Raw genomic sequence first — 4,419 nt, 5'->3', positions numbered from 1 at the left:
TTTTTGCCTGGACAAAATTGTTTTGAAGAAAAGACTATAATAAGAACAAGATAGCACAAAAAGAAACGGAGGTATTTTTTCATTGTTTTTGCATTTGTAAGACATGTAAAATTGTCTGTTGTCATTAAATAAACATTATCAGAAAATATATTTGTTTCATTAATATAATTTTCAAGTAATCAACTTATTGATATTAGTTTAGTAAATGGAACTATTTCCTCAAATAAAGTTGCTAAATCCATTTACACAGCTAAAATCCATATAAAAGTCAACATTCTCTTTCACCGTATTGTTTTATCATGCAAAGCTCCAATGGTAAAAAATGTCACCTTCATGACATAATTCATTTTTCCCTATCCAGATGACTTTTAGGGGGTAATGCAAAGAATTATTTTTATTTTAAAGAGGTGATGAACTGGCCGTCCTCTCAATGTAGCCCCTGAATCTCAACTATCCTTGTAATAATAATAAAAAGAGATTCTGTGTTCAATTAGACAGCAAATCAACTAAAATTGGAATAATACAGAGAAGGCTAGCATATACCTGCAAAAAATGGCATGCAAATTTGTGAAGTATTCCAAATTTTTATTTTCTAATAAAAATTATGTATTTGTATATTCTTTAGAAGAGATTGGGCCGGATGATGTCTGATTTGGCTTATACAAGTGAGCTACAGATGATATAAAATGATGTAATTCTACGTAAATGAGAACTCATAAAAATGAAGTAATGAAATTTTAAGAAAATTTCCCTTGGTATGTAGCCAAATGTTATTTTTTAAATGATGTATTTTTACCTTTCCTTCACTGTAGAACCCGGTTTGTAAAAAGCACCTTACAAAAAGCACCTTTATAAATTCAAAAGACTTCAGATGGCCAATTTTGCATTGCCTAAGTCTAGGATATAATTGTTTAATTATTAGTTTCATTTTGTCCTGATAGACTTGATGCTGATGTTGACATTTGAAGTGATTTTAGCATTATTCGCACTTGTTTTAAGAAGTGTCAAATGAAAAGAAATGCAAAATCAAACAGAAAAAAAGTTTTTCTTTTACAGGAGTGAGCAGAACTTTGCAGAAATGTCTAAGGGGAAATTAGACAAACAATGAGGAGTGAGTAGATAGCATGACAGGCACCACGACAGGAAATGTACCTGGAGTAGTCGGCTGATTCTTGGGATGACCTAATGAGCAGGGTATGTTCTGTATTTGAGCGCTTCCTCAGGTATGGGGATAAGCCAAAGTTCAAGTGTCTGTGGGGAATAGAGAATTCTGGCTATATGACCATATATAACTGTAAGAAACTGTAAGAAATGGGGCAAACGTGAACATTTAATATGGAGCTACAACAGGATGTGTGTGTGTATGTGTGTGTGTGTGTGTTTGTGAAGTATATTAATTGGTGGCCTAGTATTTCACCTTGTTTGTGATCATCTAATTCTGTGGGTTGGTATACAATTGTGGTATCATAGGAAAACACTTGGCCCTTCTGTAATCCCAGCATTTTGGGAGGCTGAAGTGGGCAGATCATGAGGAGGTCAGGAGTTTCAGACCAGTCTGGCCAACATGGAGAAACCCCATCTCTACTAAAGATACAAAAAATTAGCTGGACGTGGTGGTACGTGCCTGTAATCCCAGCTCCTCGGGAGCCTGGGGCAGGAGAATCACTTGAACCCGGGAGGCGGAGGTCGCAGTGAGCCAAGATCATGCCATTGTACTCCAACCTGGGCGACAGGGCAAGACTCCGTCTAAAAAAAAAAAAAGAAAAAGAAAAAGAAAGAAAGAAAGAAAAGAAAATAAAAGAAAAGAAAAAAACACGTGTTATTTGTCCCTGCTTCCTGGCACAGAATTTCTAAAACTCTTGGAATTTTCTGAGTGAAAAGGCTGATGGAGACTTTTATGCCCTAATGAGGAAACTCTTGGTGGGCGCATACCTTCAGGATGGAAGCTAATCACCAAAAAGACCAAGAATTGGTTAACTATAAGCCCCACTTTCCCCAGCCTCCAGGAATGGGAAAGGATCTGTAGATTAAGCTGTTCACCAATGGCTGATGAAAACCTAAATGACAGGGTTTAGAGTTTCTGGGTTGGTGAATATATCGAAGTAAAGGAAGTGTGCACCCAGAAAGGGCACGGAAGCTCCGCATTTCCTTCCTCCCTCATCTTACCCTGTGCGTCTCTTTCTTTTGGCTGTTCTGAGTTGTAGTATTTATTAAAAAATCGGTCAATGTAAGTAAAGTTGTTTTTGTTTTTTGTTTTAAATTCTGTGTTGCCATTTAGCAAATAATCAAATGTGAGGATGGGGTCATGGGAACTCTCAACTTATAGTCATTTAGTCAGAAGCACAGGTGAAACTAACTAGTGTCTGAAGTGGAGGCAGTCTTGTCCCTTTAACATGTCTGATCTGACACTCTAAGTAGATAGTGTCAGAATGAAATTGAATTGAATTGTTGAAACCTAGTTGGTGTTGGAGAATCAGAGAATTGGTGAATTAGTTGGTGTGAGGGGGACAAAAAACTTTCAACGGTAAAAGATCAAAGACAGTCTCTATTAAAGTTAGAGTGTTTATCTTTTTTTTTTCTATCCATGCTGCCTCATTACATGAATTCTATTGTTTATAAGAGGAATTGAAGGAAGGATTTCTTTTTTTTTAATTTGCTAGAAGCTATTCTCAGCCCTGAGAAAAATAACTTTAAGTACATGTTCTACTGTTGATGGGCGAGTAATTTTAAATTTGCTTATGAAGGACAGCATATTATTTTTAACTTTCAGGCAACTGGGAGACTATTAACATATCTTTAGACAACTAATCCTTAACTAAACAATACATTTTTAATTCCTGCAATCTTTCTTCATAACTCAGTGAGTTGCTTCCATTAATCATTCTGATCTTCTCAGAATGCCTTCCAAATCCCTGTGTATATCCAGTATGAAGGTAAATAAATGAGTGAAATGAACATAGTCTTTCCAGTGTCACAAACTCCAGGTAATGTATTCATTCTTATTCTTGATTCAAGAAGCCATCACCAGCCCACCAGTAATGATCGCAAGCTAATAGGTTTTCTTTTTCTTTTTCTTTTTCTTTTTTTGAGACAGAGTCTTACTCTGTCGCCCAGGCTGGAGTGCAATGGCATGATCTCATCTCACTGCAACCTCTGCCTCCTGGTTTCAAGAAATTCTCCTGCCTCAGCCTCCCGAGTAGCTGGGATTACAGGTGTGTGCCACCACACCTGGCTAATTTTTGTATTTTTAGTAAAGACGGGGGTTTCACCATGTTGGTCAGGCTGGTCTCGAACTCCTGACCTCATGATCCTCCCACTTCAGCCTCCCAAAGTGCTAGGATTACAGTCATGAGCCACCACGCCCAGCCACAAGCTAGTAGGTTTTCGACTGCTGCACAGCTCAGCTCCTGGTAGGTTTGGGTGTGAAAAGTGCCCTCTAATGTAAGCTCAGCTCTATCTTCAGGAAAATCCAAGTCCTCACCCTCTGTGGCATATGAAAGGAACCACTGTCTCAGAAGACAACTCTGAAAAAAGATAGCTTTGTTGTCAGTACCACACAACTTATTACTCTAACTTTCTGTGTTTCTGCAACTAAATTCCACTTCCTAGTCTCTTTGGGTGATGGATGGCTCCCTTTAATCTCAGGATTTAGGCTTTAACACTCCCTGTAATTTTACAGGTAGAGCTCAAGTCCTAGTATTTATGCTTCTATTCTGAAATATCAAGGCTTTTTCACAAAACAAATAATCATATTCTGTGTACCCACTTAGCACTAGGCACTGTAGTACCTGCTATACATACATAATTTTATGTAGTACTCATAGCAAAAATATGATATAGATATTTTTCTGCTTTTGCTGGAGAAGTCAACCAATTAAAAACTGTGAGTAACAACTCTTAAATCGCAAACATTCAATAGGAACTCAGGTTACATTGACTCTATTCTTCCCACTATAGTTCTCTGTTGCTCCCAGTCTATGCCCCATGTTCCAGTGTGTTGGTCTTCATTGCACGCCTAGTTCCTAACTCCATTTACTTCATGTGGTCAGTTACTTGTAGCCAATAACATCCCCAAAAGCCTTGTTTTTGGCCAAACTGAAACCTTGTAAGTATAATCCTTCTATGTCCCTGGATTGTTACGCGTTCTTACTTTTCCAGTGTGCAGAGTAGGGGTTGTAAAGGCGAGTTCCATACATCCCTCTGGGTCCAATAGTTGGTTTTAGGGAATTGTATTATACTCATTACACTATGCAAAACAAAAACAAAAACAAAAAAACAAAACAATGGGCTGGGCGCAGTGGCTCACACCTGTAATCCCGGCACTTTGGGAGGCCAAGGTAGGCGGATCACCTGAGGTCATGAGTTCGAGACCAGCCTGACCAACACGGTTAAACCTCGTCTCTAGTAAAAATACAAAAT

General features: G+C 38.1%; 1 non-coding gene across 1 annotated transcript; it reads left to right on the top strand.

Annotated features, from left to right (window-relative positions):
• The first annotated feature begins 482 nt into the window (after positions 1 to 482).
• On the top strand, positions 483 to 587 carry LOC116274731. The gene has a single exon (XR_004183512.1). It is a non-coding gene; the product is annotated as a U6 spliceosomal RNA (small nuclear RNA).
• Positions 588 to 4,419: the final 3,832 nt, after the last annotated feature.

This window comes from Papio anubis, chromosome 4, assembly GCF_008728515.1.
Source record: "Papio anubis isolate 15944 chromosome 4, Panubis1.0, whole genome shotgun sequence".
Classification (NCBI taxonomy): domain Eukaryota; kingdom Metazoa; phylum Chordata; class Mammalia; order Primates; family Cercopithecidae; genus Papio; species Papio anubis.
The sequence above is the reverse complement of the archived record's forward strand: the minus strand, read 5'-3'. Positions and strand labels throughout refer to the sequence as shown.